General features: G+C 42.2%; 1 pseudogene; it reads left to right on the top strand.

Moving 5' to 3' along the window:
• The first annotated feature begins 3,410 nt into the window (after nt 1-3,410).
• Nucleotides 3,411-22,367, top strand: LOC150040266 (hormonally up-regulated neu tumor-associated kinase-like; annotated as a pseudogene).
• Nucleotides 22,368-23,272: the final 905 nt, after the last annotated feature.

Genomic DNA, 23,272 nt, shown 5'->3' with positions numbered 1-23,272 from the left:
GGTTGTGTCAGTGGAAAGTCTGGGACTTGAAATGAGGGCAGTATACGTGGAATGAGAATTAAGTAAAAAGGAAGTATGTGAAAGGGATAAAAGGTGAGTGAAGAAGTGAATTTTAGAGGTATCCAGCAAGGCTCCTGAAGCAGGTCTAAAAGATAAGCTGGATAAGTATGTTTTTAAAAGGAGAACAGTTTCCCTGTGAGGTTTATTGGAAGAGATAAAAGCCAGCCAGGGAAGGATCTGTCAGGTCATGATGTGTGAGGTCACCTAAGAGGGACGCGGAGGACATTATTGGTATAGAGGAGAGGTAACTCATTGATTGGTAGATGGTTGTCCTCTGGGGTAGGAGTGAGAGCAGATGTGCTATCATCCTCCTGAGGAGATGTGTCTGCAGTCCCTTTCAGGAGAACTGTGACAGGTCCTGGGGGAATTGCCTGCTTTGTAAGAAGGGGCTTTGTAGGCCCAAATTTGGATAATGTGAACCAGGCTGCTACATCCTTTAATTTGACTGCTGTGGAGTGGTTAGAATGATCTCTTGAGGTTTTCTTCATTTAAGCTGTAGTACTCCTGAAGAGGTGGAGGAGGTAGAGTGAGTTGAGGTTAAATATACGAAGTCCCCTATCTCAAAAGGAGCCATGGCAGTCTTTTCTGGGAAGGGATTCTAGAACTCACATATTCCCAGAGAGCTGCCAGGAGATGGCTGAGGACAGGTGGGAGGTGGGGTGAGGGGATAAGATAAGAGGTTTTTTTGAAAGTGCTTGGAGGTGTAGGAGGGCAAGGGGACATAATGTTACCCAGTCCCGGAGGAGTTTTAGGCCTGGTGGATAGGGGGATTATAGTAGCCTGGCTAGGAGCAACCAGTCAGAGGATAGGGCTGGACTGGACTAGTTAGCAACTATTTCTGATTAGTTTGAGAGGGCAGGTGTAAAGTGACTCCATTTAGAATGTGACATTACTTCCTTACTCTACTCCACAGTTCCTCATCATCAGGGCTGGTCTGGGGAGTTCAGGACTTGGCTGCTGGGAAAACTCGTCCCAGTTGGCACTTATAGGGGTTAGAACTCACGGCCTGAGCAGTACTCACAAGCACTTCTGCTCCTGGCTAGCACTCTACCACTCTGACTCACAGGGCTACTTTCAGTCTTTGGCTGGTGGGAGATCTTGAGAACTGCTTCCACCCCAGCTTTTTGCTGGATAGTTGGGAGATGGAGTTTGGACAGATTTTCCTCTGCACAGGCTGGCTTTGAACTGGAGCAACAAGAAGGAATAGAGCTCAGTAGGAATAGAGCTCACCTAGGCAACTGATTTAGGGTTTGAGGATTTTTGTTTTTTAGTCTGAGTTAACTCTTAGAGAAGATTTGACTTAGAATCACCATTTTTACTGCTAGAGTTATGAATACCAGCACTGTGCCACAAGTCCAAACTTGGCACGGTTTGCTACTTGGCATATTTGGCAGACTTTGATATTTACCAAAGTGTATCTGTTCATATACCTGTCTTGATCTAACTTGTGTGTATTAACATACCAACAGGTGAAAGAGAATATAAATGAATAGAGGTTAAGAGGGTAAGTGTCCAGATGATGTAAAGGTCCTGGCTTTAGTGGATCTGAGGTGACTTGTGTCTTTTATCAGCAGGCTTTCATTGTGTGTGATGGGGGAGACAGGGATTCATTTTTACCACAGTGGAGGAAGTCACAGTGGTCCAGACAGAAGATAGGGCCTGGATCTGTGTGAGGCTGAAGTAGCATCTTCCAGTATCTATTTAATGGATTGCCATACTTCTTGTTGGTTTGCCTGCAAATTTCTGCAGAATCTACTTACCCTGGATTTTCCGGGTGGCATATTTTGAGTACACTGGTCTTTGCAGGTCGGTCGGTCTGTCGGTTGGTATTTTGCTGGCAAGTTAGGTATATGTTAGGTGGACATAAAGAATGACATGTGGGTTTTATATCAGTGCTTGTTGGTGTTAACAAGGCATTTTTGCATATCAACTACTTTTAATTGGAGAAGGGTGTTTTTAGCTTTGAGAAAAACATAAAACAGGACAGAGAGACAGGGACTTGCTTCTGGAGGAGTTTTGAATGACTCCAAAAAGATTTTGGTGGCATCACCAAGCTGAATGTCAGAGTGACAGAAAGGTTACAGGGCTGTGGAAATTCACAGGGGGACATAACCTTCCCTGTTGGGGTTTCTGTCCCCCAGCAGCACACCTGCTGAGACCCATCACTATTATAAGGCTAATAACTGCATGGAGTAAAAAGAGAAATAGACCTGGTAGAAGAGTAGTGGGATTGCAGAAAATCCCCTGGCAGGTATGCTTTATCTCCTTCTCTGTGTTAGTCTCCAAAGCCTGTAGAAAGAACTGGGAGAGAAGGATTTAGGAAAGTGGAAGTTGTGGTACCAAAAGTGAATGTTGGAGCAGCTGGATAAAGCTATCCAATAAGGAGGAGGTTGGAATATGAGGCAGTGTGGCAGTGTTTTGCCCAAATATCTGGGCACAGTGAGAGCGGGAATCCTGAACTGTCTTAAGTGTTTCACATGGAGTGACCTGAGGAGGAGGAGGAGCTGGAGGAAGGTGATGTTGGGAGTGGAGGGGGCGTAAGCCAGGGTGCTTGGAGAGAGGCAAAGGAGCTTTGTAATGGGGGGAGGAGCCACCATAGTGGCCCTGGCTGAGAAGCCCAGGCGAGGTTGAGGGTGGAGGCAATCCCTGAGCTGGGAGTGACTGGAGCAATAGGGGAAGAAAAGGGAGGAGGAAGAGTTTGGAACCACCCAGCTTCTTCTGAGAAGTTTGTCGGGAGAGGGGCTGAGAAGTTAGTGGAGAGGAACGGGCTTTGCAGGCAGCTGCTGTGGCTGAGGCCTGGGGGAGGAGATCGTAGGTTTAAGGCAGAGGTTTTGAGTGCTGTTTCTTGATCTGCTGGTCAGTCGGAGAGAAAGATTTCGAGAGATTAGAGTTCCGGATAGGGCTGGAGGAGTAGAAAGCTACTGTACCTGGTCCCACTATGCCAATCACCGTGATATAAGTAAATACCAGAGAATTATGGGATCAAAAGTGCTGTCATTCGGCCATTTAGAGGTTTTTTTGGTAGATCATAGCTTGGCCATGCTTCCTTAAGTGGAGAGAGAATATATTGGCCAGGAATGCACCCGAGGTGAATCAGGTGGGATTTTAAGCTAAGGTCTACTAGTTCGGCTATCACCGAATATACTTGGCCTTAGGGAGGAATGGTGAGAAAGAGCAGTGAGCTCATCAACTGACCCTTGTGTCTCAGACCCCAAACCTGGTTCTTAGGTCTGAGGCCTTAAGGCTTAGCAGTGGCCTAGTACCAGGTCTATGAGCAGGAATAAGTAAAGACAGCACTGCAAATAGGGATACATCACCATGGGGATTCCCAGTCCACTTACCCTGTGATGATGGAGACCAGTGAAGTGGATGTCAATAAGCACTTGGCGGAAGGCAGTTGTTGATCTGGCAGAAAGAAGTGCAAGGGTTCAGGAGCTAGGTTCCGTGGACAGCTGAGATTCCATGGAGGGAAGAGCAAATTCCCAAGAGGACATGTTGGTGCCCAACATGAGGACTTTGCCAAGAATCATGCAGAGGTCCAGGTACAGGGAATGAAGGAAGAAGTTTTAGGGGGTGGGGCTAGGCGGGGTGGAGGATAAGGGACCCCTTCTCACATATGCCACATGAAAGAAGTGCCGACCATTGTCTGAGTGACTTCTATAACCTGTGAGGTCTAGGGGAGGAAAAGAGGAGGGAACCCAAGGTGGAAAGGAAGACTAGGAGTTTCATTGTGGCAGACTAGGATTTATGGATACTCTCCATATGGCAGATAAGGAGCATGTACATTTGTCCAGGTGTGAAAGTCAACTGCCCAGAAAAGGACTGTCTCAAGGTGAAGGGATGGATGCTGCCTACTATCTTCTGTAATAAAAGGGTTTAGTGTTGCTTGTGCAGGGATCCTACCAAACCGTGGTAGAGTTGACCCCTGGACCTACACTAGACAGAGCCATCCTTCACAACCCGGAAGAAGTCTTTCATGTTCATGCTCTTGCGCTCAGAGCTCTGTACCCTCTTGGTGTTTGACGGCTGGCTGCAAAAATGCCATTTAATTTCTCCTTAGACATGATAAGACGTGTGGTGTTCCACCACTTCCAAATAAGACCCCCAGTACCATGCGCCCTTGTTAAGTGTAGTATCCCAAAGGCGTGCCATTGCCACTCTGCTGTTTCCAAACCAGTTGGCAGATCACAAATTATGTTTTTATTTAAGGTATACTAAAAAAATGCATGCAATAAAATGAACTTCTGGAACTCCGAATCACAGAAAAGGATAAATCCCTTCCCTTTTCCTCTCTGTATATACAGCCATCGAAGTAGTTTTAACGACGCTTTTAAAGTAGATAGAGTGTGACCATTAATTCTCTCATTTACTTTTACTAATCAGGTAAAGGAGGTAAAAACAAGTGCAGAGGTAAGAATAAGAATTAATCTCAGAAAAGAGAGTTGGTCTTTAAAGAGGCTGGACAAGGTAAGTAAGGCTTTTAGAGTTAGGCGTCCTTTATTAATGATAACTTTGTTGATGTTTAGCCTCCAAGGATCTTCTTTAAAACATAGCAAACTTGGAGTAGTGAGATTTGAAATGGGTTATCTGTGTTTGATCCATACAACCTGAACCACATCCATAGCCATTTGTTCAGGCAGCAAGGGACTTCTTTTTTCTTTTATTTTTCTTCTGTTTTTTTGGTAGTGATTCTTGAAGCCTCCTATGTAACAGGGCCATAAGAACAGGGACCTGTTTTTCTTGAGCTAGGAGTCTCCCTAAGCTTATTTTCATGCTGTCTCAAAAGCTGCAATTCTTTTGTCTTCACTTCTTGGGTAGCTGACTTTTTGGGGATGAGGGAAGTGGGTCCTGGGCCTTGAACTCTGGGCCCGGGTACTGTTCCTGAACTCTACAGCTGAAGAATACCACCCTACCCTTTGAGCCTCAGCCCCACTTCCCATTTCTAGTGGTTCATTGTAGATAAGGGTCTTATGGTGTTTAGTGCTTGGCCTGGCTGTGAACTGGGATCCTCAGATATCAGCTTCCTGAGTATCCAGGAGTACAGGAGATAGCCACTGGATAGCTGATTTATGCACAAATTCCAACGATACCCAGGCATAAAATGGATCTTACTCCTAATGCTGAGCTGTGCCCCATTTTTTTCTCCACATTTCTCAGTTTTCCTCATCTACAGTTCTGCAGATATTCTATCTGTAAGGATCATTTCTCTCTGTCTCAGTCATCCTCTGCATCACTCTCCTTCTATCTCTTCCTCTCACTTCTCTTATCCCTCTTGCTATTTTTTTCAGGTCCTGGAGCTTGAACTCATGTTCTAGGTGCTGTCCCTGTACACTTTTCCTCAAGGCTGGCATTATACCATTTGAACTACAGCTCCACTTGTAACATTTTGGTAATTAATTGGAGGTAGGAGTCTTAAAGATTTACCTGGCTAACGTGGCTTCAAACTATGATCTTCATATCTCATCCTCCTAGGTAGCAGATATCAGCCTCCTGAGATGTTAGGACTGGAGGCATAAACCACCCTTGCCTGGCTAATTTCTCTAAAATACAAGCTGAGATGGAGGATGTATTGGTGGTATTTATGTTCTTTGCTTTGTGTGTAAGAAAATGATGCGTGAACATAACACAGAAATAAATTTAGCATCCAATGGTCTTATTAAAGAATTTATACTAGTGAATCATATTCTGAGGATTATTGTTTTCAGTAACCATACAGCATATTCAGGAGAAGTAATCCTAATTTGCAGGTACAGTGTTGCATGTCTGACATTTTAGCACTCTGAAGATGAAGGCAGGAAGATTTACAGTTCTACCCCAGACTTGGCTACATCATGTTGCTCTTTTCAAAGGAGTTTTAAAACCTGGAAAAACACATTCACCATTGTGATTATATTATATGCTTTTTCAAGGTAACATTGGACCTTCAGTACAACAAAATCTTATGTATTTTGCTATTTCACTTTCGTTTTTATCTACCCGCATGATTGTGTATAGTTATAATAAATTCTCCTTAGGTCTAAATACTTCAAGAAGTGTTTCATCACATCCTGATATTACCATTTTTTTAAACAAACATAGAATGATTGTAATTTAGCTTTCCATTTGATAACCTATGTTGTAGTAATTGTTCACTTCTGAGATAATCTTCTTCCAGATAGTAGCCTCCCTACTAATGGATACACTGAAAGGTGAACTGGAAATCAAGATGTACTCTAGTAAAATGAAATGAAGCGGTCGATTACTAAAACATTAAGAAATGTTCACCTGAATAATGCTAGAAAAGCCGTTTACTGTATAATTTAATGAAATGTGTACTCAAATTTCTTTAGGTGTCTCTGTAACTTCTAGTCTTTATTGCATAACTGTGTGTTTCTCTTACTTATTTTTTCTTATCACTAATATTGTCGGTGTAACTGGATAGAATGTATCCATACATAAGGGCTGGGGAAAATTCCTTGAGAAAAACAAAATGTATTCTCATATAAACACACTGATCCTCAAATTCAATTTGATATTTGCTTCTCAAGATTAATTTAATGGACAAGCAAAGATCTAAATGTATGTATCTTAACTCACAACAAACGCTGTAATACGTGACAGAGGTGTCTGCATTTAATAACTAGAACTAGCAGCTATATTTTTGGTACCTTCATGAAATAAATAAATGAAATGTTCAGTACATACTTCAGAATTTCCTTTTTAAGGCCAAACTATTCTTTTACAAGTGAAATAGAGGGGCGGGGAATTTGGCCTAGTGATGGAATGCTTATCTACACTGCATGAGGGTCTTGGTTCTGTTCCTCGATAGCACATGCATAGGGGAAAAATTCTGAAAGTGGTGCAGAGACTCAAATGGTAAACTTATCCTTGAGAAAGTCCAAGGACAGTGCTCAGGCCCTGAGCTCAAGGCCCAGGACTGGCAAAAAAAAAACCAAACTAACAACAACAAAAAACCCAATAGCAACAAAAATTGTTTGTGTTATCCCAACCCTCCTACCCCAAAGGTGGTACTGGTGTTGAACTCAGGACCTTTTACTTTTAAGGAAGAAACTCTTATTGTATCCCCACTCATCTTCAACCATAGTGCTGAAATTCCTAGTGAGAACAGTAAGAAAAGAGAAACATATAAAGGGTATCCAAATAGGAAGAGAAGAAAATCTATTCCTTTTTGTAGACAACATGATCCTGTATTTAAAGAACCCTATAGATTTCCTCATCCTAGCTACATGAGTTGGTTTGGAAGTTTGGCAAAGTAGCAGGTCATAAAATCAACCCACAAAAGCAATATCCGCAGTTGGGGCACTGGACCCCGAGGAGCTTAAGAGCTGCGAGTGCCATGACAGCGAAGTTGGGGACCGGCTCCTGGGCGAGTCGGCAGCGTCCGGGGCGGCCTGAGCTCGGAGGACGCGGGCCCGGCAGGAAGTGGCCTTCCAAGGGCTTGCAAGGGAAGTTTCTTGCCAGTCTGGGTAGTGGTGTGCTCTGTGAGCTGCTCTGCAGCTTCCAGCACCACAAGCAAGTGCGTAACTATCTCATGGCAGCAGAAAGCTGGGCGAGAGCAAGGGGCTGCATGGACTGACCGAAGAGATGGTAACAATAAAAGTCATGAATAAGAAGGGAGCCAAGAAGGACACTTATGTCATCCAAAATCTGAGGGGAGAGGAGCAGATCTAACAGATGATCCGCCACGCCAACATCACACAGCTGCTGGGTATTATCTCGTGTTGGAGCTGTGTCCGGTGGCAACTTAACACCAAACAAGTGACTTGTGACAAGAGGCTGGAGGAGTCGCAAGCCCCAAGATGCATCTGGCAGCTCGTCTCCGTAGCGGAATGTCTGCGCGGGGCTGGGGTGGTGCACGGAGACCTGAAAATACAAAATTTGGTACTACATGAAGACAATATCAAGCTCATTGATGTCGGATTGACCAACGGTGCAGCGATTCTGCATTATTTGGACCCCTTCAGCACCCAGTATGGGGGTCCTGCCTGTGCTGCGCCCGAACTGATGGCCAGGAAGAAATATGACCCCCAATGCGATGTCTACTCCATTGGCGTGAACCTGGACTTCATGTTGGCTAGGATCCTCCCTTTGACTGTGGAGCCTTTCAGCCCAAAGGCTTTATACCAGAAGATGGTGGGCAAAGAAATGAAGCCCCTCCCCATCGAGCTCTTCACAGGGGCCATCAATTTCCTTCCCTCTCTCCTGACCCCGTGAAGAGGACCAATATCCACCAGGCACTGGCAACTTGCTGGCTGAATGAGAATTACAGCGGCAAAGTGCCCTATAATATCACCTTATCTCTGCAGGATTTCTCTGGAAGGCCTGAATCCCCAGCATGGTGCTGCACATGTCTGAGAAGCTGGGCTGCAAAAACAGTGATGTCATGAACACAAAACTTCAACAAGCAAACTTTACTTACACTGAAACCATACATAGATCGAAATACAGTGATTGTCGGTGACTTTAACACACCACTCTCACCTATGGACAGATCAACAAGGCAAAAACTCAACAGAGAAACCTTAGAACGAACAACTATATAGACCAACTATATCTAACAGACATCTGCAGAATATTCCACCCAGCTCCCGTGTGCTCCATTTACAAGACCCAGCTCTACCAGACACAGGAGCCCTACCAAGAGGCAGTGGACACCCGGAAAAGACTTGGAAAGCCATGCTGCTGTGCAGGATAAGAAGCCCAAAGAACAAGAAAAGAGGGCATTTTCTTCATCAGATTTCCCAGTAAGTTGGACAGGAACCTGTCCTCACACAAAGCACCCTCGCTGTCCCTCCTGTCGCAGATTCAGAACATCAAAGCCCTGCTGAAGGACCTGAAGGCCTCGAGGTCTGCCATCCCTGACAAAGATTCCTGTCGCTGCCACAATGCTTTCCACAAAACCTCTGATTCCAGTTGGGTGGCACCATCTTCCGTGGAGTTCATCCCCATCTCACATCCCAGGAGATGAAGAAAGCACAGCCCCAGCAGCTAGGGCCTGGCAGGGCTGGCATCCTTCCCGAGGTAGACCCCCACTCCACAGGGTTCGCTCCTTTGAGTCTGTCGATCGCGACCACCACATAGAACGGTTGTCTCCCCACCACTCCTGAACACACCTGTGAGGAATCCCAGCGACAGGACACTCCAGGGCTCTTGTCGGGAAGTAGGTCACCTCTCCAGACCCCGTAGCATCCCACCCTGGTCTCATGAAGATAGGAGCAGCCTCCCAAAAGAGGAATGGGTGTGTTCCCCACCTGCTGTTCCCCGAAGTGGCCCCGTGCAGCCCCTGAGGTGCCCCATCTGTGTGAAGAGCCGAGGCAGGTTCTCCATGATGGGCACTGGCTATATGTGAGCAAGCGACACCAGAGCCTGAAGGCCTCTGCGGAGGGGTCCCTGGAGCCCAGCATGCCCCTGCTGCAACCCACCGGACCCAGCAGCCTTTCCTTTGACACGGCTGTGTCAAAGAGGGGAAGACAAGATGAGGGGGAGGAGGGGGGAAGGGAAATGGGGACCACGACATGTGAAAGGATATCAGTGTGTGGGAATTAAGGCACCATTTATCTGGCAAATACCATGTAACCCTTCTATTAATTACAATAAAAATACATTTTAAAAAAAGAAGCGAAAAGAATGCTTGCAAAACAAAACAACAGGACCGGGAGTTTGGCCTTGTGGTTAAAGTGCTTGCCTAGCATGCATGAAGACCTGGGTTCGATTCCTCGGTACCACATACATAGAAAAAAGCCAGAAGTGGTGCTGAGGCTCAAGTGGTAGAGCTCTAGCCTTGAGAAAGTCCAAGGACAGGTCTCAGGCCTTGAGCTCAAGACCAGGACTGGCAAAAAAAAAAAGACAAAACAAAATACAACACCACATCTAAAAGAACATATGTAATGATCAAGTTGATTTCATTCCAGGATATAGGGAATAATCCAGATTATAAAAATCAATAAATTCGTCATAACAAATAAGCAGATTAAACAAAAAAAGAAAGGCACAAAATCATCTCAAGTAATTCAACATCCCTGGCGCTGGGAGTTTGGCCTAGAGGTAGAGTGCTTGCCTAGCATGCACAGAGACCTGAAATTCAATTCTTTGGTGTCACATATATAGAAAAAAGCCAGAAGTGGTGCTGTGGCTCAAGTGGTAGAGCTCTAGCCTTGAGAAAGTTCAAGGACAGTGCTCAGGTCCCGGACTGGCAAAAAAATTCAAACATCCCTTCACAGTAACTGTTTGGAGGAAAGTAGGGCTAGAGGAAATACACTTAAACATAATAAAAGGTATGCATGGCAAACCCAAAGCCAATATCATGCTAATCAAGGAAATAAAAACATTTCTTCTAATCTCGAGAATAAACAAATGTTATCATCAATTCAGTGCTTGAATTCCTAGCTGGGGGAGGGTAATAGCCTCGTGCTGGCACAGCACCCAGGCCGAGTTCAAGCCTCATGACCAACAAAATAAATAAACAAACAAATAAACAATTGGTCTATGTTTTCATTGCAGCTGGCATATTGCAATGCCACAGCTATGCCTCCAGCTTGCACCCACACAATATCTAGACTTTTATCAAGATAGGATCTTACATTTTTTTTCCTGTCAGCATGATGTGGAGAGAGGTTAGAGGTACGTTTATAAGGTGGTGAGTATATTACTTTGTGAACATTGTTACACCTTCCCATATTTTTCTTCCACTTTCCCTTCCCCCAATCATCCCAAGTTGTGAAGTTCATTTCCATCATATCTTGTAAACATCTCTGTTTCACTGGTTCGTCCCTTGTCCTTTGTTTCATCCTCTGTTTTTCTCCTTCAATTCCCTGACTTAAATGAACAAATGAATACATGTACAATACACCAGGGATCAAAGTCAGTTGCAGCAACAACAGAAGATAAATTATAAGGAGGAAAAAAAGAAAAATAAGTTGTGTTAGAGTGGTTGCCTAGCGTGCACTGGGTTCGATTCCTCAGTACCACATACATAGAAAAAGCCGGAAGTGGTGTTGTGGCTCAAGTAGCAGGGCACTAGGCTTGTATCCAAGGACAGTGCCCAGGCCCTGAGTTCAAGTCCCAAGACAGCCAATAAAACCCAAATTTAAAACATTAAAAACCACAAAACTATTTCAGAAGTTCTTTTGGGTTTGCCTAATCATATATGGTCATATACTCATAGCTTTTGAATACATACTTATGGTTTTTGAACAATTTCTCTGCTAAGAAAATCCTAGACACATATTAATTATTAAAAATGAAGAAAACCATGGAGCAAGTGTATCTTTGGGCCTCGCTTTCTTCACTTACTTTGATTTTTTAAGTCTTTTCTATTTTCTTACAAATGTGGCAATGTCGTTCTTTCTTATGGCAGTATTGAATTGCATTGTGCCATAATGAACATAGCTGTACTGTAGGTTTAGTATGCCCTTGTTTCTGGATATTTGAGTAGATGCCCAGGAATGGAATTGCTGGGTTATAGGGGAGCTCTCCCAAAGTGGCTGAAGAACTTTGGATCCCTTTTAGTGACATCCCCACCAGCATATGTTGCTATAGATTTCTTGATAATGGCCACTCAAACTGGATTGAGGTGGAATCCCAAAGTTTTTTTGACTTGAATTTCTCTTATGCCAAGCGTTGCGGAGCATTTTTTTATATGTTCATTGGTCAGTCTGATTTCCTCTTCAGAGAACTCTCTTTAAGCCTTTAGTCCACGTTCAAATGAGATGGTTGTTTCTGGAATTGATCCATGCCAAGGATAACCATTGTATCTCTTACCCTTGCTATAAACATTTCAGGACATCTGCTTTTGCCTCGAGGTTTATGATCTATCTAGAGTTGATTCTGGTGCAGGGAGACAAAGAAGGATCCAAGTTTGGTTTCCTACAGGTGCTAACCAATTCTGCCAGCACCATTAGCTGAACAGGCTGCCTTTCTTCCATCCTAGTTTTTGGCTTCCTTATCAAACATTAGGTGGCCATAGGTCTGCTGTTTATTTTCTGGGTCTCTGTCTCAATTCCATTGGTCTTCAGGCTGGTTCTTGTGTCACTGCTAAGCTGTTTTTATTTCTATGGCTCTGTAATAGAGTTTGAGGATTGGGATTTATATTCCTCCAGTGCTATTTTCCTTCTAAGAATTGTTCTTACTATTAGGTGTCTCTTATTATTCCATTTGAATTTTTGGATTGCTTTCTGTTTCACTAAAGAATGTTGCTGTGGCAATATCGACATTTTCACAATGTTAATTCTCCCAACCAGGAACAGTTTTAGCGAAGTTAATTCCTAGGTACTTTATTGTATTTGAGGCTATTGCCAAAGGAGTTGCTTTCCTATTTTTTGCCTCATTCCTCTCATTGTTGGCATATATAGGAAAGCACTTTCCTTTTGCAGCCTAATTTTATACCCTGCTATCTTGCCAAAGTTTCGAAGCAGCTCAAGCAATTTAGGACTGGTGTCTGTAGAGTTCTTGAAATACAGAATCATGTCATCTGCGCAGAGGGAAAGTTTCACTTCCTCTTTCCCGATGTGGATCCCCTTTATGCTTGCCTCTTGCTTTATTGGTCTGGCTAGGAATTCTAGTACCATGTTAAAGAGGAGTGGAGTGAGGAGAGTGTGGGCATCCTTGTCTCATTCCTGATTTTAGAGGAAGTGGCTTTAGCTTTTGGCCATTAAGTATAATGCTAAGTATGGGTTCTGTCATACACAGCCTTTATTATATTGAGGCATGTTGCATGGATTCCCAGTATCTCCGGAGCTTTTAGCATAAAGGGGTGTTGGATATTGTCAAATGTCTTCTCTACATCTATTGAAACAATCATGTGGTTCTTGTTCTTGCTACTGTTGATGTGATAAAGTGTATTAAGTGACTTGCATATATTGAAACAGTTTTGCATCCATGTGTTGAATCCTGTTTGATCATAGTGCATAATTTTTTGATGAGTTGCTGAAGATGTTTGGCTAGTATTTTGTTGAGCAGTTTTGCATCAATATTCACCAAAGAAATGGGTCTATAGTCCTCTTTTTTTAATGAGTCTGATTTTGGGATGAGTGGATATATAGAACAAGTTTGGCAAATAGCTTTCACTTTCAGTTTCATTGAAAATCTTGAGGAATATTGATGTGAACTCTGAAGACCTTATAGAATTCAGCTGTGAATCCATCTGGCTCTGGGCTTTTCTTGGATGAGACATCTCTTATTGCCATTTCTTGAAATAGTGCTTGAAATAGGTCTGTTTAGTTGGATTAAGTCTTCTTGGTTCAATGTCAGAATGTTAATCTTAGCTAGAAATTCATCCATGTCTTCTAGATTCTCAAATTTGTTGGAATAAATGTTTGAAAAGTATTCCCTTATGCTGCCATGTAGCTTGTTAATTTCACTCTTGATATTTCCATTCTATTTGTGATTTTGTTTATTGGGGTGTCTTCTCTTCTTTTTTGGGTAAGATTTACTAAGGTAATGTCCATTTTGTTAACTTTTTTCTATAGTTTCTATGGACTCCAATTCATTTAATTCTGCTTTGACTTTTAATAAGTTGCCTTCACCTACTGGGATGTGGGTGGTTTGTTGCCCTTTCCGAAGAATTGAAGGTGCACCATTACAGTGTTGGATTGTGATTTTTTAAATTTGTTTTTGTTTGTTTGTTTAATATTTTTTATTGTAATTAATAAAAGGTTTACATGATATTTGCCATTTAGAAGGTGCATTAAACATACATTGCTACCCTTTCACATGTCTTGATATCCTTTACACTCCCCCCCACGCTCCCCCCATCTTGGTTTTTCCCTCCTTCTGTATTAAATTTCAAATGACCAAATACAAATAAATTCAATATATCACATAACAATGTGAGGTACTGTAACAATATGAGATACCCAAGGGATAGCAAAGGAGATGAGAGATAACATAGTACCTTAAGGACAACAATCATTCGTTATATGGCTTTTGTTTCAATATCCTGGAGGTCCTTTCCATTAGCTTCATACTATATGGCCTTATGTATCAAGGATTTGCTCTATTGCAGATCTCTGCTAGTAGAGACCAAGGTCTCTACTGATTATGACAAATGAGGGTAACCATTATATTTTCCTCTGAACTGCCTTTTCTGTGTTCCAAAGGAGCTGTTATTTTGTGTTTCTTTTTGTTAATTTTCATAAACTGTTGATTTTCTCTTCTGATGTCTTCAATGAACCACTGGTGATCCAAACCACTCATTCATGTATATCTTTCTTTATGTTTTCATACTTTTCATTCAACATGTTTACCAACTGCTCCCCTAGATTTGTCATTAACTGCTCTATGCCTGTTTATATTGGGTGGGAAGATGCTATTCCTTTATTTGCCATTTTTCTTGAGTTTCTTGTTCTGCCCATTTGACTAAGACCACACACGCAATTACAATTTTAAGATAAAACCAATCTAGAGCTCTTTAGCTGGCCAGACAGTAAAAGTTCACAATTTTAGGCTGGTATTATTATTCTCTCTGGCTCTCTGTCTCTATCTCTCTGTCTCTCTCTCTCTGTGCCCTTACACACAAATCTGACACCCCCACAGAACACAGTTTTATGACCAAAAAACCCCAATCCAAACTCTATGATATTTAAGTCACTCTGGATCTGCAGTGTAATTGAATACATGCTATAGAGTTTTGGTCACCAACAATTTACTGTAGATTCATGCATTATAAAACTTGAAGAAGTAACAAAGGACCAGAGATAGAAAAATAGTATGAAAGACAAGAGGGGAGATAAGAAAAGAGTAATGTAGAAGAGTAAGAATAATTTAGTAATGAAGAGTGAGAATATCTGACCTAAAATGATAGGAAGGTATAATAATTGTATACAATATTTAGAAAACAGTAAGATAAAACTTATTAGTAAAAAGAGGGATAAAAAGAATATATAAATAAAGAGAGAAGTACATATGTGAGAGATCAATAATAAAACTTTGAAAAATTAAAAAAGAAAAGAAAGGGGTGTCATCTCACAATTGTGAGTTCTTAAACAAGAATTACTAAGGTTAAGAACTGACAGATTAAAAAGTAGGGGACTGTATCAATAAAAGTAAAAACTCCCTTGTTTGTCTGAGTCCATGAAATTGGTAGGTCTGCATTGTGGATGAGTGATGGCTCACAGCTCGGTCAGGCTCTGTCTGTAGCTGGCAGGTCCACGCTGCCGAGAAGTGCTGTCCACTCACGTTCCAGTGGGAGGCTTTGTTTCCACAGCTGTTTGTTTGGGGAGAGGAGCCATTCACTCCAAATTTCCTTGTTGAGCTAGCTTCCTGATTTTTTTCCTCTCTGAATGAGATCTCTGTGATGCTAAAGGTTACTTAGAATTGATCTTTAGGTATGAACGTTCCACTAGGATGCTAGAACTGATATCTTGGTGAGAGCTCAGAAAGGCCTGAACCACTGCGAGTTTCTGCCTTCTTTTGTTAAGCTAATTCCTAAGTGTTTACATTTTATTTATTTATTTTTTTCATCATGGGGCTTAGACTCTGGGCCTGGGAGCTGTCCCTGAGCTCATCAGCTCAAGGCTCTAGCACTGTACTACATTGAGCCACAGCTCCACTTTTGGATTTCTGGTTGTTATTTGGAGGGAAGAGTCTCCTGGACTTCTATGCCTGGACAGGTTTTGAAGCACAACATTTAGATCTCAGCCTCCTGAATAGTGTTCATTTCATTTTATTTAAATCTTAGAGGCTATTACAATGAAGTTGCTTTCTTGATTTTAGACTCACTCTCCTCATGGTTGGCATACAGAAAAGCAGTTGATTTTTGAGTTAATTTTATAGCCTGCTACTTTGTCAGATTGCGTTACCTAGGAGTAGGGACTATAAGGTTCGTTCAATACATAATCTTATCATCTGCAAAGAGGGAAAATGTTAGTTCATCTTTCCCTGTGGATCCCATTTATGCTTGCTTCTTGCCTTATTGCCCTAGCTAGGAATTCTAATACTATATTGAAGAGGAGTGGAGAGAGTGGGAATCCTTAGCTCATTCCTAATTTAAGAGGAAATGGTTTTAACATTTTGCCATTAAAATATAATGCTAGCTGTCGGTTTATCACATTCATTCTTATGTTGAGAGATGTCCTGTGGATTCCTAGTTTCTCACAGCTTTTATCATAAGGGGATGTTAGATCTTAATCAAATGCTTTTTCTGCATCTGTTGAGATGATTGTGTGTTTCTTGTACTTGCTCCTGTTTATGTGATGAATTGTATTATTTGACTTGTGCATATTGTACCAGCTCTGTGTCGTCACTCTGATGCATCCTGTTTGATCATGGTGTATGATTTTCTTGGATGAATTGTTGAGTATTTTGTTGAAAATTTTTGCATCAGTGTTCATCAAAGAAATGGGTCTATAGTTCTCTTTCTTTGATGAGTCCCTGTCTGGCTTTTGAATGGTGGTTCTGCTGGCATTCTGAGTCTGGTAGAGAACTTCCATTTTCAATGTCATTGAAGGGTTTGAAGAGTATTAGAGTGAGATTTGTTTTGAAGCTCTTATAGATTTTAGCTGTAAATCCATTAGATCCTGGGCTTTTTCATTGTGGTCTGAAAAAATGCAAGGAATAATTTCAGTATTTTTAAACTTTGCACAAATTTCTTCATGCCCTAAAATGTGATCTACATTGGAAAATGTTGTATGTGATGCTGCATAGAAGGCATATTCTGGTGTTTTGGCGTGGAATAATCTGCAGATATATCTGTTGTGTCTAGTTGGTCTATTCAGTTGTTCAGTTCTAAGGTTTCTCTGATCAGTGTTTGCCTTGTCCAGAGGTGACACCAGTCTGGTAGTCACCAACAATCACTGTGTTTGGATCTATGTGTGTGTTTTAGTGTGAATACAGTTTGTTTGATGAAGTTGGGTGCTCCCGCATTATGTGTGTAGACATTTAGAATGGTTATATCCTCCTGAAGGGGAGATCCCTTTATTAATATGTAATATCCTTCTTTGTCTCTTCTCACTAATATTAGTTTGAAGTCTTTATTTCATAGCAGCATGGCGACTCTAGTCATGGGGGTCCATTTGTGTGCTATGTTTCGTATAGCCTTTCATTTGTTTCTGTGTTGAAGGTTAGAATTGAAAGTTGCTTATTCCTGTTGGTTTTCACTGTGTAGAACATCTTTGAGAATTTTCTATAATGCTGGTGTGGTCAAAATGTACTGTTTCAATTTTTCTTTGGTGTGGAAAATTTTTATTTTTCCCATAGCTGAGAAAGCTGACTGGTCACACTATTCTTGTTTGGTAGTTATGTATCTTTAGGCCCTGACATTCATCATTTCAGGCTAGTTTTGATTGCATGATCCCTGCTGGGGAATCTGTGGGATTTTTTAATTGTAATGTATAGAAGGGTTACAGCTATATTCACCAGATAGCAGATGCATTACTTCTCACACATGGATAGCTTCGCTCATGTTTTTGTCCCCATTTCTCTCCCCAAGTCCCTCCCAAACATGTTTGCCCCGCTTGTGTTCTCTTCTTTTTTGTTGCCCTTTGGCTAACCTCATATTGTTACAGTATCTGACTTTGTTACCTGGCATATTGTATATACCCTCATTTGTTTATTTCAAATAGGACAGGAAATTTGTGGTTATATTGATTGGTTTGCCTTTATAGGCTGCTTTTCAGGATTCCTTAGTCTCTATTGATTCTATATGGATCAGAATGTAGTGAAGGGATGCTTGGTTCTGATGTTTGGGGTTCTAAAAGCTTCTTATATCTGGATGGGTCTGTCCTTTTGGATATTTGGGAAATTGTTAGTGATGATTCTGTTTAATGTATATACGACTACATTCTCTTCCTTTTTCCAGGCTTTTCTCCATATTGATTAGGCTTCCCAATTGTATCTTGGAGCTACCAAAGGGTTCTGTCATGTTTCTTGGATTTGTTTTGAATAATTTTCTGGTCTTTATATAATCTAGACATATATATTTACATGATCTCCATTTATATAATCTTTCTTTCTGGATAGTCCCTCTTCTGCATCACATATTCTGCTTTCAATACTTTCTCCTTTGTTTTAAATCTCCCTTCCTTGTAGTTGGTCATTTTTTAATGGCTTGCATCTTTTGCTTTATGCCTTGTATGAACTTCTTTATCTGGTTTATTTCTGTTTGAGCACTCTCATATTCTATACCATTTTGGAATTCCTCACATATGGTCTTCTTCATGCTTTCCATCTTTCCATTCATTTTGAGGGTTCAAACCTCTAGGATTATCATCTGTTGGCTATTTATTTTGAGCAGGAGACAAGGTTCCTTGACTTGCCCTTTTTCTTGAGTTCCTATGTCTTGTTCATCCCATTTGGAAGTGAGAGCAAGGCTAAAACTACACCAGGTAATAATTTTAAGATAAGAACCAATCCAAAGCTGTATAGTCACACAAACTTTACAAGGCTGCAATCTAGACTTGTATTTTCAACCTCCTTCTCTCTCCTTTGGTCAATTTAAAAACAGATCCAATGCCACCACAGTTTTAAGACAAAAACCAACCTGATCCTTGTGGTATTGAGTCAATCTAGACAGAAAGGTATAGTCTGTGTCAACAACAAATAACTGTAAATCAACAAGCTAAGGAATTAGAATAAGGGCCAGAAATAAGTGTAATGAAAAGTAACAGAAGAAGAGAGAGGAGGAAGTTATGGAAGGAAAATAGTAGAGGGAAGATAAATCAAACCTTAAATGAGTTAAAGGAAAAAAATGAACAATAATAAAAAGAAAAATATACAGAAATCAATAATAAAATCATAAAATTATGCAAATAAAGAAGTAATCTTAAACTTAAAATCATTAAGATTAAAAGACATTAAAAACATAAAGAGGGTGCCAGGAATTTGGCCTACTGGATAAAGTGCTTGCCTACTATGCATGAAGACCTGGGTTCGAATCCTTGATACCACATATATAGAAAAAGCTGGAAGTGGTGCTGAGGCTCAAGTGGTAGAGCTCTAGCCTTGAGAAAGTCCAAGGATAGTGCTCAGACCCTGAGCTGAAGCCCAGGACTGACAAAAAGTAAATAAATAAAAATAAAAACAGAAAGATTAAAATATATGGGACTGGGGATTCAAAATAATAGCTTTGAGTTAATTATGTACCCAATAATGGAGAAAGTCTAGTAGTTACTTTTGGGTATTTTTCTAGGATTGACCTGAATGGGGATGTAGTAGTAAAGGAAAAAAATGGATAAAATATTGAAATAAAATTAATGGGAAAATAGTAAAAATTGAGAACTGCAATTAGAAAAAAGGAATTCTTTCAGTTTATTGGGAGGGTCTTGATCTTGAGTGTCCCCTGTGTCCAGTATCCAATCTCTTAGTGGAACCTCTGATTTCATTGTGATGCTCAGGTGGCATGCTGTTGCTGAGCAAGTGGGTGGATTCTCGGCAGGGTAAGCACACTCTCGTGTACTGGGCTGCATTCCCCAGTTTGGACTCTGCCATTGGGCCTAATGGCAAGGGAAACTTGGGAGTTAAGATCTGTAGTTACTTTAGCGAGGGGTGAGTTGCGAACTTTTGTTTTCCCAGGCCCTCGAAAATCTAGGAAGAGCATCTGGGCCTGCGCTCCCCTTGGGTTCACTCCTCTCCTACATGGTAGGAGCTCTGGTCTGGGGAATTTGGGTTACTCACGAGTCTGGAGTTGGTGTTCCACTGGATTCCTGAGTCACCCAGATGGTGTCTTTTGGCTGGTACCAATTGTGTTTTGTGTACAATCCAAGCACTGTGCCCACCATTCTAGGGTGTCACGAATGAGTGGCCCTTCTCTCTTGTTTGGAAAGTTCTTCTGTCTGGTCCCAAGTACCTTCCAGGGTCTCACTTTTTGACTCAATCTTCCTTGCTCTATTTCCCAGATGTGAACCACTGTGCCTAGCACTACAGCATATTAATAGCCATTGTACTACATACTCTAAGAGACCAGAACCTAATTTTAGGTTCACCAGTTCCAGATTACACTTTAAAAAAACATAAACATTATGACAGCTCCTATACAAACAACGTAATACTGATCTTTAGAGAAGACTTCTCATACTTGCAACATTGCCTCATGTTCTCACATTTGCAGTGGTTTAAGACAAATCATACTTACACCTTCAGGCACCATACAGGTGCTAAAGTGGAGCTAGATGAGAGAGTATCATCCAATAGCTGCAAAAAAGACAAAAGGTAAAGGAAAAAAAAGAAGATACAAAAGGGAAATAAAAGGGGAAAAAGGAAAGATTGTAAAATAGAAAATTATAATAAGACTGTTCAATAAAAGAACTGAAAGGCTGAGAAAAAGAAATGAGGCAAGAGCAGGAACTATAAACTAAACAAACTAAAAAAGAAAGGCAAAATGATCAGAAACAAGAGAAAGACATGACAATAGTGAGAACTCCATCCTATACTCACTCATTGTAACATCGTGGGATGGTAGAGAAACTCCCGGCTTCAATCTGGACTTCTCAATGATGCCATGTCTGCTTATTGTGAATTGTTCATCCTCATTATAATCTGGACCAATCATGGTAACTCGTGGTCACTATAGAGGGGTACATTATGGAGAAATTAAGGGGATGTATTGGTCTTTTCCTCTATGTGCAGAAAATGGAAGAGAGATGTAACTAGGGTGCTATAAACACACAAGAAGCAGGTCCAAGCTTGATTCAGAACTTCTGCATTTGGTCACATGTATCTTTCTTTCTGAGCAAAACTAAGACACTAAACAAATGATGCTAGTTTAAAAACAAGCAAGTGACAAGCAGGCCTGAAAGAAGATTAACAACTGGAATGAGTTCTGTAATACATTCTGATTATTGTTGAGGTGCATAAAAAAAGAAGGACTTGAAAGCTGAGTACAAGGCTGAGTCTAAGCATTCAGGCATTGTATGTAACAGCTGGAGTCCAGGACACATCACCAGAGAATAAAAAGAGAAAGGAACCTTAAGAGCTCTGCTGAAGATTTTCTCTTAAGAGAACCAGCATGCACATGTAATAAAACAATGCAATGCCAGGAAGAAATAAGCCCCACAACCCTGCAGAAACAAAATAAAAGGATACAGAAAGCCCTCCTTTCTCTTGGTTTTAGTCAATGGTGTAGGGGAGGACAAATTGCACAGTTCGGCTGTTCCAAAGGCAAGCACAGTCCTTAATTATTGTTAGTAATTAATTTTATTAGATAGTTACAGTTAATTATTGTCAACTAGTTGTGTGATCAATTGTTTCCCTGCTCTTAATATTGTGAAAAAACATGCCCCCCCTTGAAGCAAATGGCAAGGGAGAAGTTCCATTAATCTTCCCAAGTGAAAAAGAGCTCACACTGTGCTTAGCAGTACAAATGAATCAAGCAATGTTTGGAGGGCTGTTCAAGACTGCATGTCTATACCAGAAGTTGGACAATGTATGGGAAAAAGGCAATCAGACATTTTCAGAATTTCTGATAAATAGCATAAAATAAGGCCGAGCGTGAATAAGCAGTATTAAACTTTAGATCAGCAAAGCTCCAGGATCTCCTAGGAAACCACAGACCGAAGTCCCTTGATTTATATAAAGCAAATTGTAGCTGAGGACATGGCTCTGCTGGTAAGCACTCTTCGAATTGCATTCCTGGAAATAAAAGGTAACAATCAAGGTAAGAGAAACTAGTTGAGTAATTTAAATGTATAAAAAAGCAAGTAATGAACAACAAAAGAGAGGTATTTTTGGTAAGGTCCTTTAAAATATAAAGCAGTCATTGATACCAAGAACACACTTTAAAGAGACTGATACATTACTATTTTTAAAAGCAAATACTCAAGGAGAGGGGTCCAAAGTGTGCAGCCCCAAAAGCTAGGAGAATTTGAAAGACTGGCATTCCTTTGACAATTTTGAGAAAGATCTGAAACAGTGGAGCTAGAAACCACTCTTGCAAAGGATTGCCTTCCCTTCTGGGAAGGAGGAAATCAGGCTGGGCAAGGCATAGCAGCAGAATCTGAGGGACCCCTTGAAATGTAACATTCCTGGTCATTTGCAGGAAGTTTGTGTAAGTACCTGCTTTCTGCAGGACGGGCTCCTGGGCTTGGCCAAAACAGGTTGCCAGACAGCTCTGTTTCTTCTCTGTTGGCTGAACTGTGCAGGGTTTCAGAAATACCTTCTAGGGTTCTTTCCTGACCACCTTTGGACAAGCAGGCCTCTATCCTCCTTTATCCTGCACTATTACTTCACCCTGCAGAATTACTAGGAAAGCCAAGCAGTATCCCATGTGTTTAGTCCGTGTGAGGAAAAGCAGTAACAAAACCATCAGTTTCCGTCTGACCTCAATGGTCACAGGAACGCTGTCTGTGTACCCTCGTCCTTCTTGCACCCAGTCCTAGTTCCCATGAGGCTATAGGGTTCCCACCCCAGGGTCTTGTCTGCTGCAAGTCTGATCATTCAGCTTCGCCTGAGATGGAGGGCTCAGGCCGGAAGGGAAGAAGAGGACCTAAGTGACCACAGGACTCTGAAAGGGAGGGAGGCTTGGATGTAGGCCCCACAGGCACAGCGTGCAAGCGGAATGCCTTCAGGGTTGGCAGCGGGAGAAAGAGTGGGTTGGGGAAGCGGGAAGTCGGCCCCATCTTGGGACGGTAGAAGAAGGGTGGAGAAGGGGAGGCGCTGGGAGGCACAGGGGGAAGGGAGGGGAGAGGAAGTGGAAGCTCAGAGCCACCTTGGGTGGGGAGGGCAGGGGAGGCTAGGGGCCACCCGGGGAAGGACGACGGGAGAAGAGAAGAAAGCTGGAAACCACCGTGGGAAGGGAGGGGAGGAGAGGTGCAAGTTCTGAGCCAGCTTGGATGGGTAAGTGAGCAGGGGAAGGGGAAGGAGAGGGCTGTGTGTTATCCTGGGAAGGGAGGGGAGGAGAGGAGGAACCCGGGAGCCACCTTGGGAAGGGAGGGGCTGACAGGGGAGCCCGGGGCCCTTCCCTCCCCTGTGGGGCTGGTAGAAGGCAGCAAAGGTGGAAATCCTGGTGCGGAGCGGTTAAACGTGGAGGTGTCCCGGGAGGAAGAGCTGATGTGTGGAGTGTGGCCCGGTTCTTTGGCACGGGTGGTGAGGGCCCTTTGTCTGCGGGTCTGGGACTTTCCCTGGAGCAGGACTGGCTGTGGAGGCCGGAGAGGGGGCGGGGCGGGGATGGGCACAGGAGGGCCTGGGCAAGGGGGGTGGGAAAGGTGGGCTGGGGAGGGGCGGGGCCTTGTGGGCCTGACCTGAGGCCTGACCTGCGCATGCGCAGGAGCAGGGTCATGACCCC

Source organism: Megascapheus bottae, chromosome Y (genome assembly GCF_031878675.1).
Source record: "Megascapheus bottae isolate mThoBot1 chromosome Y, mThoBot2.hap1, whole genome shotgun sequence".
Taxonomy (NCBI): Eukaryota; Metazoa; Chordata; class Mammalia; order Rodentia; family Geomyidae; genus Megascapheus; species Megascapheus bottae.
This window is presented reverse-complemented; position numbering and strand designations above follow the sequence as displayed.